The 14,258-nt window shown below is 41.5% G+C and overlaps 1 protein-coding gene and 2 long non-coding RNA genes across 8 annotated transcripts in view; 1 reads left to right on the forward strand and 2 right to left on the reverse strand.

Annotated features, from left to right (window-relative positions):
* ccdc57 (coiled-coil domain containing 57) overlaps positions 1–14,258 on the forward strand; it is a 188,458-nt gene that overhangs the window by 114,844 nt on the left and 59,356 nt on the right. The gene's annotated exons all lie outside the window — the stretch shown is intronic.
* The window catches only part of LOC122562133 (uncharacterized), a 147,173-nt gene that overhangs the window by 59,585 nt on the left and 73,330 nt on the right, over positions 1–14,258 (reverse strand). The window lies entirely within an intron of this gene.
* Positions 1,512–4,356, reverse strand: LOC148145314 (uncharacterized). The gene is made up of 3 exons (XR_015761410.1): positions 4,214–4,356; positions 2,713–2,838; positions 1,512–1,535 (listed from the first exon to the last, which is right to left on the reverse strand). It is a non-coding gene; the product is annotated as an uncharacterized LOC148145314 (long non-coding RNA).

Below are 14,258 nucleotides of genomic sequence, written 5' to 3' on the forward strand. Positions count from 1 at the left end.
ATCGGAAGTCCTGACTTGTATATTTAGAATGAATGTTGGGACTGTTAAGTGAAACCTTCTATAACCAGAATAGGTGTAGTGATAAAAAATAACTTGCAATAGAAAAATGTAAATGCTTCTTAAACAAAACTTTTCATCTTTCTTTCTACAGGCAGATATGATGAAGCTTCATTATTATTGTCATTTGAAACTTGGTTCTAAAGTGGACAAAATGAGATATGGTTTTATGATTGAATTGTATTTCTATATTATATGTTAAGATTAGGACATGATTTTAGTTTAATTTTGAATTGAGCTGGTAGTAACAGTGTCTGGAGAATTGTTCACATGCTTCTAAAGGAGACTCCTTAAACAGTCCTTGGAGTGAATAGTTCAGTGCCTGAGAATAGAACAGGCCAAAACATAGGCTATTGTGTCCTGTGACATAGCAAAAGAGAGGCTGATGCATTGACATATATGCAACTTGCAGAGGCTTAGAGTCTTTCTACCTTTGACTCTTTTCATTGTAAATACTGAGGGGAAAATACTTCAATATTTTATCCAGTTCTTTACAATCACAACAAATTAACGTCAATATTTATTGTCATAACTGTGACATTTGGGACTGTTTATTGAAGATTTGATTGGTGAAGCATTTTGGTTTGAGGGGTGCTAGATAATGTACTTCCCTATTCTCAACACTCCCTGTGATAGAGTTAGAGTTAATTATCAAACATTTCATACTCTTAAAGATCTGTACTAGGTTACCCCTTTCACCTTCGTATCCTGGAGGAGATAAAAACTCAACCTGTCATCCTTTCCTTAAGCATTTGTTGTAAATCTAATATCATTCTTGTAAATCATTTTACACTCTCTACAGTACCTTTATAATTTAAATACTATTCTGCCCTATCAGCAGAAGGTCTTCCAAGTGTGGTCTATTTTCTATGTTTAAGTCAGCCAGCTATCCATTGCTATCATTTATCCCAGGATTCATACCTTAATTTTATTAATTTGTCCATGTGTCATACCTTAACTGTATTTTCTAAAAGCCTTTGATGTGTTACACCTGTTGTTCTTGTGATTGTAATGAAGTCAGCCAGGTGAACCTCATAGAATATGAGTTCCCTGATTGGGGCTGTTAATCTGGTCCAATCAGGGAGCCCTGGCTGATATAAACAGGTATGTCAGAGGTTCTAGTCACTCTGAGAGCTGGCTCTGAGGAAGCTGGACTAGTGTCAAGTATTATGCGTGTACAAAATAAAGGGTGACTTGGTGAGGGGATACCAACTTCTGTGGAGTTATTTCAGTTCTGTCCCTCCTATTCTCTCTTACCTCTTCAAAGAACTCAGTAAGGTTGGCCAAGCAAGACATACCCTTTTAAATGTTGAATATTCATCATCTGTTTGGTTTTTAGATGTTTGTTCTATCTTCTCCTTGAGTACCGATTCCAATATTTTTCAATGATTTCACAATGATTTACATTTTATTGTCAGGAATACAGTGAAAAACATATAATGCTGACCCACCTGGTGCCACCTTCGGCACAAAGATACCTAGGTACAAAAACATAAGTACATAACAGTAAAAGAAAATAAGTTAAAAAGTTAAGTACTGCCTTCATAGAATAAGTCAAAAAAATATTGAAATAAGGTCCAGTCGGTTCTGCTATAATGCCTGTTTCTTTTGAATTGAATTGAATTTGTCACGTGTACCGAGGCACAGTGAAAAGCTTTCTTCAACACGAATTGGCTTTAATGTCTTTGAAGTATTTAGACCATTATTTGTAGAACGCAAACTTTCCTTACCTGTATTTTCTATAATGTGATTCTGGTTCCATTAGTTTAAATGATGTGGCCATTGCGCCATTATCTTATATTGTGAGATTGCATAAGAACGGAACTGACCCATTATAACAGAACCAACTGTAATAGTTAACTTTAAAGTCCTTCTTAATATAAACAAGAAAAATAAAGGAATAAAGTTAAAAGTTCAACTGTCTTTGAATTGTCTGCTTAGCTTGTTGTCTGGGATACCCCAGATCCCACTGTCGCCGCACATACTTGGGCACTGCTTACTCTTCCCACGTTGGGCTGCAATGCCATCACTGCTACTGCTGAAGCTGCCGCCTCCCCGAACTGCTGCTGCTGCCTCAAGAATGTACCCTGACAGGACCCACTTGCATACCGAGATACTGTCATGTTGGGCCAAGCGACCACCAAGTGCCTCCGAGAGACCAGGATGAGAGACTGCCATGGGCCAGGCAGGGCTGAGAGTGAAGGAAAGAAGCAAAGAACCCCCGAGGGAGAGAGAGGAAAAAAAGAGAAATAAATGAGAAAGAAATGGATGGAATGGATGAGTTCCTGCTGAAGCAAGCTACTCCACTGCCATCTTAGACAAGACTATTTTCACACTGCCAATGTTAATCTGACTAGTCTATTGTTTCCTGGACAGGATCCATCTCCCTTCTTAAAATATAGCTACACGTCACAATCTCTGGTGCTACACTTTTCCCTTAATGAATTATTAATTGTGTGTTATAGTGCCTCTGTTATTCTTAACCAGTTTATTTTACAATGTGTGCATCCATCCAGATGTTTGTTTATTTAATATTTCTCCATTTTGATTAATTTTTAAAAATTCTAGCACCATCTTCACTGTTATGTTAACTAGATCCAATTTCTTGTTAAAGACTAAAGCAGAATAATTATTACTCCTGATATTTCATGTTACCTGTCAATTAAGTCCTGATAGTGCCATCCCACTTTTTCTTTTCTTATTTGTTTTTCTTCTTTTGTTCATTAATAGGATGTGGGCATCATTGGTGAGGCCATTGTTTATTAGCCATCCCTAATTATCCTTGAATTGAATAAAATAAATTATTGTTACTTGTATTTTACAGTGAATCATACAGTAAAGAAATACAGTGAAAAGTTTTAACTTTCACCATGATCCAATGCCATTTTGAAAAGTTTAGAAATAAAAAGAAAAAGAGTAAAGAGATCTAGCTGGAAAACAGTCCAACTTTCTTCCACTGCCTCCACCATGAGTCCTGAGCCACCCCACCAATGTTGCAGTCTCTCGGGCATCATCTCTTCACTGCTGGGCACATGTTGCTGATGCCGCCACTGATGCCAGATTCCTGAGCTGGAACCATACTCTCCGCACAACCAGGAGCTCTCACCCCTGCTGCCACCGCCACCTCGCTGATAACCAGCAGTCATGACTCCGGCCTTACCACAACCAGGAGCTACCACCACCACCTTGCCAATAGCCAGGACACTCCAATTCCAGCCTTACCACAACCAGGAGCTGCTGCCACCAACTCGCCAAAAGCCAAGACACCCCAACTCCGGCCTTACTACAGCCAGGAGCTGCCACCACCTCGCCAATACTCAGGAGACCCAAACTCCGGCCTTACCACAACCAGGAGCTGCTGCCACCACTTTGCTGACAGTCCTTAGAGATCAGGGGCACCCATGTTGCTGTTAGGAAGGGGGTTGCAGTATTTTGGCCTAACTATAGTGAAGACATGGCAATAGATTTCCAAGCCAGGGTGGTGTGACTTGGAAGGGAATTTGCAGATGGTGGTGATGTTTTCATGATCCGCTTCCCTTGCACTTTTTAGGTGATGGATGCCATCCAAGAAAGCTGCATGTTGTAGGCAATACACACTGCTGCTATTGTGCATCAGTAATGGAGGGAGAGAATGCTGAAGACTGGATGGGGTACCAATCAAGTGGGTTGCTTTGTTTGGATGAGATAGAGCTTTTACAATGTTGTCGGAGCTCACCGTTCCAGATAAGTGGAGAACATTCTATACAAAACTGACAAGTCTCTGGATGGTGGACAGGCAGTGATGAGACAAGAGGTGAGATATTTCTCACAAACATCCTAGTCTCTGATCTGCTCTGGAAGCCACAGTATTTTCATTGGTTTTCTAGTTCAGTTTCTGGTCAGTGGTAACCCCAGGATATTGATAGTGGGGAATTCAATGTCATTGAATGCCAAGGTTTGAAATTGTTACACAATTAAAGCATCCACTCTGAATCCTACATGTGGTTCTCCATAAGGTTGGCCACTGTCAGTGAGGGAACTGGTGCACTCAAAGCATTGAGACATTGTGAGACGTGTGATGAATGGACTCTTCCATTCTTATCATATGATCCCACAATTCCTTGAATAACACCAACACATGGCAAACATTTGATGCAGATTCTCCAGTTAGTATTACTTGTTTCCATGATTCCTTAGAGTCTCTGCCTTTCATTTGTCCTCCGACCTTCAAAAGGGACTAGCCAAAGCTGAATCCATTCTCGAGCTTCCTTAAAAGATGTGTAGACCAGCAAGATGTCAACATCGGTTCTGATGGCAGGAATCCAAGAAAGATGTGATGGTGCTTCCCGAAAGGAGTTTTCCAACTGACTTCTCTGGAATGTAATTTGGAGTCATTGTGATTGTGAGGCAAGCATAAGAGAAGATGATGCTGCATTGTAGAGACAGTGAACAGAAGATCATACTGCTAAAAATTAAATGACAGCTCATACTTTTACAGCTCAATATACAGGGAGCAGTGCATCATATGAATGTGAAGATGTTGAGGTATTTTCACCCTGTCTACAGTATACCTTCATTTCTCCATCCCCAATGTCTTTTATGGCTTGCCACTCTAGCCAAATCACGGGTCAGTTCCTCAAAGTGTATCAATGAAACTGTAGCACCCCACTATCTTTCCTTCTCCATGGCATTTCATTCTCATTTGGCCTGGAAGGTGAATGAAGACAGTTTGGGGTAATGTATCTCTTCCTCACCATCTGCAGCTTTCCATTGTCAAATGCTGCTGTAGTCTGTACTTCACTTTCCAGACTAACAGTGATAGAGTTCTGACTTTTGCTCTTGATTTATGAAATATATCAAACATTTATCTATTCCCATCAACAGGAGAACTAATGCACCCTCAGAATACACTCTACCAATCAGAAGGCATACTGTCTAGGTCTATCTTTGAATTAACCTTTTCAGAAAGTAATTGAAATGGTCTGGTGCTGGGCATCACTCCTCTGCTGTTGACCCTAACAGCCAGCTCCATCCACATAGAAGATTTGGGTCTCAAAAGTGACAGGGTTCAGAGCCTGGAATGGAATGTCCTCAATGGTACAGAGCATAGATATTTCCTAATCAACCTGTTCAGAGATGATATTACACACCTCTGGAACACGTGGGTGTTGAACCCATGTCTTCTGGTCCAGAGGTAGGGGCACTACCGCTACGCCACACCTAAATCATTCCAAGTGCACCCATCTAACTACAGTTCTTCTATCACCATAACAATTGTGCGTTAGGTGCAACTTTTTCATTCAGAGGATGGTGTGTGTATGAAATGAGCTGCTAAAGGAGGCAGTGGAGACTGATATAATTACAACACATAAAAGGCATTTGGATGGGTATATGAATAGGAACGGTTTAGAGGGATATGGGCCAAGTGCTGGAAAATGGGACTAGATTAATTCAGGATATCTGGTTGGCATGGACAATTTGGACTGATAACTAGAATCATACAGCATGAAACTGAGCTATCAGGGGATGGAATTATGGCATTTAGTTAGAATGTAGAATATTTGAAATATAAATGATGTGTTGACACATAGCGTTATGCTGCAAAACTTTCTGTACCTAATTCTTTTCCTCTAATGATTCAGCATTCTGGGTCTAATTCACATAATTCTTATTAATTTTCTCAATTGTCTGTTGCCAAAGAAGCAAATATGAAGAAGAATTTAGAGACATGTCTGAGTATCCCTTAGATTGGGATGAGATGAGGTTAATTGGCATTGATGTTAGTTCTTGGCCAGGGATGTGGTGCTAAAAAGGAAAGTCCATTTGAGTCAGGTGCAAATGGTCTGCAAGTTGCTGGAAGAATGTAATTTTTCCCTTGTAAAGCAGTTAATCTAATATGGCCATATTTTTGTCAGTTTTTGAATTCACATGTGAGCATTTATGCAGCAGACTGGAAAGATGATGAGAGGTTTGAGCAAACTAGAGGCTTCTTGCCAGTGTTCCTATCTGTGCTGCAGTGAATGCTTCTGCATGCTTGATCTTTTTGTGTTTGGCGGTCAGGTTATGTATACTAATTAGCAAGGGAAATTTCAAGGGGTGTTTCTGTAATTTGAAAACAAAGTGGGTGCCAACTTCAGCTATAATAAATTTAACCAGTGTGCAAGTCAGTTACTTACATTAGAAAACCTTTTTATGCGGAGGGGATTTTCATTATTTGTATATCCTTTTGCTTCGATCCATGGCTAAAAGGGTAACAGCTACGCAGATAACTTGGGTAATCTTTGAATATGAGCCAAATGTTCCCTTGTAATAGTCTGGCTGCTCAGATTCTAGTTCTTGTATGCAGATTATCAGATATATCTGTTGTTTTAAGAGCTGTGAGAAAGTTCTGAAGTACTTTTAATGAAAAAATGGGAATTGTATGGTAGAATGGTCATGAAAAGATTGCTGAGGTTGTCTAATTTAATCCTATTTCAATTGTAAATTGAAGACAATGGGAAATGTTTGTAAATTGTGAAGTTATCCATGAATTGGGTCATTGCTGATATTCTTTCCTCCTTCTATGTAACGTAAAAGCTATTATCAAGCCATATGTTAGAAGAGCCAATCTCCTGGTTTGAGTCAGCAAATTTATTTATGGATTAGTGGTGCTGGAAGAGCACAGCAGTTCAGGCAGCATCCAAGGAGCAGCGAAATCGACGTTTTGGGCAAAAAAATTATTTATGGTTGAGTGGCACAGTTCAGCAAAGTCTAACTGTTTCACTCTCACTCTATGCTGAGTTGTGATTTTGTTTCAAAAATATTTGTTCCTGGGACCTGGTCGTCACTGGTGTGGCCAGCATCTGCTGCCTATCTCTAATTACCCTTGAATAGAGTGACTTGTCGAGTGATTTCAGAATCACTTGAGTTTCAACAACATTGCTGTGCTTCTGGAGTCACAGGTAGGTTACACGCAGTTTCTACGGTGGATTTGAACCCATTTAAGTGAAGCATAAGATTGGGCTAGTGATATTATCTCAATGCCATTGTCACCTCCATTTCAATATAGTGATGGAAATTGCTATCAAACACTAGTACTGCAGCAATAATCTGTTCATGCTGTTCAATTTGATTTCTGTCAGGACTATTTGATTCCTCACTTCATTACAGCTTTGATCGAACCATGGATAAAGATCTGAATATCAGAATTGAGATAAGAGTGACAGCCCTGATATCAAATCAGCATTTGACCAAATGTAACATCAAGGAATTCTGGTTAAATCAAAATAAATAGGTACTGGGGAGAAAACGCTACAGGTTGGAGGCATTCCTAACAAAAGAAAATATTTGAGATTGTTGGAGTGTTATGGACTAGGCCAGACCACTCAAAACATTCTTAAGCAGGTAACTTTGCAATCTGTTTTGGTAAGTATACAGTGAAAATTCTCTGGAGTAAGCTAGGTTGACTGCCTGGGTTTAAAACAGACAAAAATTTATTTGCAAAATTATGGAATGAAACACAAAGAACAGAATAAAGAACACCTACAGAACTCAGTCTATTCAAACTGGACGTAATTATGCTGTTCTGAATGTGCACAACAGTCCGAATAAACAAACCCCTTACACACATCCCTGAACACTATATGTAATTTAGCATTGCCAAATCACCTAACTAGCACATCTTTGAAACAAAGGCTTACAGTTTGAAGTTAGAAAAGCAGAAGGAGAGAGGGCTTAGCAACCTGTTTCCATGCAGCTCACTGCTGGACTGAGTCTAACTTCAGTTTCAAGGTCAGTCCCCTTTATTATACAAGTTACTTCTAAAAACATAAAAACATTGGCCTAAAGTCTCATCTGTTTACGTATAAACAAAAAGGCCTCTTAATACCCTTTTATCTTTGTACCAAACCAGTCAATTTGGAGCCTGGCCTGTTTATGACCCTCTGGGGAAAAAAAACCAAAGACACAGTATCCTTGAGAAAAGGACCAGCTTTGTGACAGGAGGTCAATCATCTCAGTACCAGGACATTGCTGCAGGAGTTCCTCACGGTAGAGTCCTAGATGCAACCATCTTAAGCTGCTTCATCAATAACCTCCCTTCCATCATGGTCAGAAGTGTGGGATATTTGCCTGATTGTATATTCAGTACAATTTGCAATTTGCAGACTGCCAATATACAGTAAGACCTGGGCAATTCTTAGGCTTGAGCTGACAAATGGTGGAATGGTGGCTCAGTGATTAGCACTGCTAAACCCACAGCGTTTGGGACCAAGGTTCAATTCCAGCCTCTGGCATCTGTCTGTGTGGAGTTTGCACATTCTCCCTGCGTCTGTGTGGGTTTCCTCTGGGTGCTCCAGTTTCCTCCCACAGTCCAAAGATGTGCTAGTTAGGTGAATTGGCCGTGCTAAATTGCATATAGTGTTCAGGGATGTGTAGGTTAGGTGCATTAGTCATGGGAAATGTAGATTGATAGTGTAAGGCGAATAGGTCTGGGTGCAATGCTCTTTGGAGGGTCTTTCTGGACTTGTGCCAAATGGCCTGTTTCCACACTGTAGGGATTCTATGATTATATGAAGTAACATCTGTACCACACAAATGTAAAGCAATGACCAACAGGACAGAATCTAACCATCATTCCTTGACATTCAATGTCATGACCATCACCAAATCCTTCATTATCGACATTCTGAACTATACCATTGACTAGAAACTGAACTGGATCATCTGTATAAATGATGTCGCTAGAAGAACAAGTCAGAGACCGTGAATTCTGCGGTGAATAGCCTCACCAACTGACTCTCCAAAAGCCTGTCCACCATCGAAAGGAAGCCAGGAGTTTGATGGAATGCTTTCCATTTGCCTGGATAAGTGTAGTTTCAGCAATGCTTGAGAAGCACAACACCATTCAGGATAAAGCAACCCACTTGATTGACACCAACAATTACCACATTCAACATTCACTCCCTTCTCCATCAAACAGTGACAACAGTATGTACTGTTTAAAAGATTAATCCCCACCCCAGACAGACACACACACAGACAGACAAAGACCCACATGCACACATATATTTTGTGTGGTGAATATTTTTGGTACTTTCAGAGTTACATTGCACTTTGCTCAAAAACCACATACATTCATGTAGAACTCTGAGCTCAAAAACTGCATGAATTTATGTAAAACTCTGTTATCTCACTTTTTAGATTGGAATCAATCTAAACATCAGGTCATAGACAGAGAACATAGGGGGCTAACACCTTCAACATATTGTCTAGCTATCACCATTGTTAACAGCTAACCAGAGAATGCAACTTTTAAAAAAAAAGGGTTTTGTGATTTACACATGAAAGAAGTGAAACTATCACTGTATTCTAACAGATGAAAGGCTTAACAGACAATCAATTCTTCAATGTATAATTTCAGTTACATCACACTGCAAATTTTTGCTATAAATTCTGTGTTACGATCGAGCCCTCCACAATCACCTGGTGAAGGAGCGTCGCTCCGAAAACTAGTGTGCTTCCAATTAAATCTGTTGGACTATAACCTGGTGTTGTGTGATTTTTAACTTTGTACACCCCAGTTCAACACCGGCATCTCCGAATCCTGTTTAAAAGAAACACTGCAGCAATTAACCAAGGCTGCTTCAACAGCACCTTCCAAATTCATAACCTCTATTACTTAGAAGACAAAACTTTGGAAAGGCCAAAAAATCTGGGTGAGAGGAGAACTTACTCTTTGACTTTTGTACTCCTGGGACTGAATGGGCAAATTTACTTAAATTGGGCTTGTCTTTTAAAATCTATCATGGTTTTTTGGTACAAATATTGGTCATTTGGATGAGGCATCAATGAAACTAGACCTATTACAACTGTAGCCCAGTAGAGTCATAGTCATAGAGATGTACAGCATGGAAACAGACCCTTCGGTCCAATCCATCCATGCCGACCAGATATCCCAACCCAATCTAGTCCCACCTGCCAGCACCCGGCCCATATTCCTCCAAACTCTTCCTATTCATATACCCAACCAAATGCCTCTTAAATGTTGCAATTGTACCAGCCTCCTCCACATCCTCTGGCAGCTCATTCCGTACACGTACCACCCACTACGTGAAAAAGTTGCCCCTTAGGTCTCTTTTACCCCTCTCACCCTAAACCTATGCCCTCTAGTTCTGGACTCCCCGACCCCAGGGAAAAGACTTTACCTATTTATCCTATCCATGCCCCTCATAATTTTGTAAATCTCTATAAGGTCACCCCTCAGCCTCCGACGCTCCAGGGAAAACAGCCCCAGCCTGTTCAGCCTCTCCCTGTAGCTCAGATCCTCCAACCCTGGCAACATCCTTCTAAATCTTTCCTGAACCCTTTCAGATTTCACAACATCTTTCCAATAGGAAGGAGACCAGAATTGCACACAATATTCCAACAGTGACCTGATGAATGTCCTGTACAGCCGCAACATGACCTTCCAACTCCTGTACTCAATACTCTGACCAATAAAGGAAAGCATACCAAACACCTTCTTCACTATCCTATCTACCTGCGACTCCACTTTCAAGGAGCTATGAACCTGCATTCCAAGGTCTCTTTGTTCAGCAACACTCCCTAGGACCTTACCATTAAGTGTATAAGTCATGCTAAGATTTGCTTTCCCAAAATGCAGCACCTCGCACTTATCTGAATTAAACTCCATCTGCCACTTCTTAGCCCATTGGCCCATCTGGTCCAGATCCTGTTGTACTCGGAGGTAACCCTCTTCGCTGTCCACTACACTTCCAATTTGCGTGTCTTCTGCAAACTTACTAACTGTACCTCTTATGCTCGCATCCGAATCATTTATGTAAATGACAAAAAGTAGAGGACCCAGTACCGATCCTTGTGGCACTCCACTGGTCACAGGCCTCCAGTCTGAAAAGCAACCCTCCACCACCACCCTCTGTCTTCTACCTTTGAGCCAGTTCTGTATCCAAATGGCTAGTTCTCCCTGTATTCCATGAGATCTAACCTTGCTAATCAGTCTCTCATGGGGAACCTTGTCGAAATCCATATAGATCACATCTACTTCTCTGCCTTCATCAATCTTCTTTGTTACTTCATCAAAAAACTCAATCAAGTTTGTGAGACATGATTTCCCACACACAAAGCCATGTTGACTATCCCGAATCAGTCCTTGCCTTTCCAAATACATGTACATTCTGTCCCTCAGGATTCCCTCCAACAACTTGCCCACCACCGAGGTCAGGCTCACTGGTCTATAGTTCTCTGGCTTGTCCTTACCACCCTTCTTAAACAGTGGCACCACATTTGCCACCCTCCAGTATTCTGGCACTTCACCTGTGACTATCGATGATACAAATATCTCAGCAAGAGGCCCAGCAATCACTTCTCTAGCTTCCCACAGAGTTCTCAGGTACACCTCATCAGGTCCTGGGGATTTATCCACCTTTAACCGTTTCAAGACATCCAGCACCTCTTCTGTAATCTGGACATTTTGCAAGATGTCACCATCTTGTGGGCGGCACGGTGGCACAGTGGTTAGCACTGCTGCCTCACAGCGCCAGAGACCTGGGTTCAATTCCCGCCTCAGGTAACTGACTGCGTGGAGTTTGCACGTTCTCCCTGTGTCTGCGTGGGTTTCCTCCGGGTGCTCCGGTTTCCTCCCACAGTCCAAAGATGTGCAGGTCAGGTGAATTGGCCATGCTAAATTGCCCGTAGTGTTAGGTAAGGGGTAAATGTAGAGGTATGGGTGGGTTGCGCTTCGGCAGGTCGGTATGGACTTGTTGGGCCGAAGGGCCTGTTTCCACACTGTAATGTAATCTAATCTAATCTATTTCCCTACAGTATATATCTTCCATATCCTTTTCCACAGTAAATACTGATGCAAAGTATTCATTTAGTATCTCCCCCATTTTCTGTGGCTCCACACAAAGGCCGCCTTGCTGATCTTTGAGGGACCCTATTCTCTCCCTAGTTACCCTTTTGTCCTTAATATATTTGTAAAGACCCTTTGGATTCTCCTTAATTCTATTTGCCAAAGCTATCTCATGTCCCTGTTTTGCCATCCTGATTTCCCTCTTAAGTATACTCCGACTTTCTTTATGCTCTTCTAAGGATTCACTTGATCTATCCTGTCTGTACCTGACATATGCTTCCTTCTTTTTCTTAACCAAACCCTCAATTTCTTTAGTCATCCAGCATTCCCTATACCTACCAGCCTTCCCTTTCACCCTGACAGAAATATACTTTCTCTGGATTCTTGCTATCTCATTTCTGAAGGCTTCCCATTTTCCAGCCGTCCCTTTACTTGCGAGCATCTGCCTCCAATCAGCTTTTGAAAGTTCTTGCCTAATACCGTCAAAATTGGCCTTTCTCCAATTTAGAACTTGAACTTTTAGATCTGGTCTATCCTTTTCCATCACTATTTTAAAATGAATAGAATTATGGTTGCTGGCCCCAAAGTGCTCCCCCACTGACACCTCAGTCACCTGCCCTGCCTTATTTCCCAAGAGTAAGTCAAGTTTCGCACCTTCTCTTGCAGGTGCATCCACATACTGAATCAGAAAATTGTCTTGTACACACTTAAGAAGTTCCTCTCCATCTAAACCTTTAACACTATGGCAGTCCTAGTCGATGTTTGGAAAGTTAAAATCCCCTACCATAACCATCATATTATTCTTACAGATAGCTGAGATCTCCTTACAAGTTTGTTTCTCAATTTCCCTCTGACTATTGGGGGGTCTATAATACAATCCCAATAAGGTGATCATCCCTTTCACATTTCTCAGTTCCACCCAAATAACTTCCCTCGATGTATTTCCAGGAATATCCTCCCTTAGCACAGCTGTAATACTATCCCTTATCAAAAATGCCACTCCCCTTCCTCTCTTGCCTCCCTTTCTATCCTTCCTGTAGTATTTGTATCTTGGAACATTCAGCTGCCATTCCTGCCCATCCCTGAGCCATGTTTCCGTAATTGCTATGATATCCCAGTCCCATGTTCCTAACCATGCCCTGAGTTCATCTGCCTTCCCTGTTCGGCCCCTTGCATTGAAATAAATGCAGTTTAATTTATTAGTCCTACCTTGTCCCTGCCTGCCTTGTCTATTTGACTCCATCTGTTCTCAGCTGTTCCCGTCTCAGATCGATCTCTTTCCTCACTATCTCCCTGGGTCCAAACCCCCTTCCCACCTTACTAGTTTAAATCCTCCCAAGCAGTTCTAGCAAATTTCCCTGCCAGTATATTCGTCCCCTTCCAATTTAGGTGCAATCCATCCTTCTTGTACAGGTCACTTCTACCCCAAAAGAGATTCCAATGATCCAAAAATGTGAATCCTTCTCCCATACATCAGCTCCTCAGCCATGCATTCATCTGCTCTATCCTCCTATTCCTGCCCTTACTAGCTCGTAGCACTGGGAGTAATCCAGATATTACTACCCTTGAGGACCTCCTTTTTAAATTTCTACCTAACTCTCTGTAATCTCCCTTCAGAGTCTCAACCTTTTCCCTTTCAATGTCGTTGGTTCCAATGTGGACAATGACCTCCTGCTGGCCCCTCTCCCCCGTGAGAACATTCTGCACCCTCTCTGAGACATCCTTGATCCTGGCACCAAGGAAACAACACACCATTCTGCTTTTTCTCTGCTGTACCTCTGACTACAGAATCCCCTAACACAATTGATCTCTTGGAAGCCGACGTACCCCTCGTTGCATTAGAGCCAGTCTCAATACCAGAAATTTGGCTGTTTGTGCTACGTTCCCCTGAGAATCCACCACCCCCTACATTTTCCAAAACAGCATACCTATATCCACAAAAGACTCCTGCTCTAGTTGCCTACCTCTCTTACCCTTTCTGGAGTTAACCCATCTATGTGACTGTATCTGAGACTCCCCCCCCCCCCTTTCTATAACTGCCATCCATCACATACTGTTGCTGTTGCAAATTCCTCATCACTTCTATTTGTCTCTCCAACCGAACCACTTGATCTGATAAGATTTGCATCCAACAGCATTTGTGGCAGATATAACCCGCAGTAACTCTTAAACTCTCTTTAAACTCCCACATCTGACAAGAAGTACATATCACTGTAAAGGCTATTTACTCCTTCACAATCTACAGAGCCAGAAAATAACACTGTCTTATTCCTCTACAAACACTGCCCCAGGTTAAATTAATAGCTATGGCTTATATTTTAAGTTTAATCAAGAGACTTATCTCCAAAACATATAATCAAGAATGAATCCA

The sequence above is a fragment of the Chiloscyllium plagiosum genome, unplaced genomic scaffold (genome assembly GCF_037043375.1).
Source record: "Chiloscyllium plagiosum isolate Xiang-an unplaced genomic scaffold, Cpla_swu_hap1 HiC_scaffold_25, whole genome shotgun sequence".
In the NCBI taxonomy this organism is placed as follows: Eukaryota; Metazoa; Chordata; class Chondrichthyes; order Orectolobiformes; family Hemiscylliidae; genus Chiloscyllium; species Chiloscyllium plagiosum.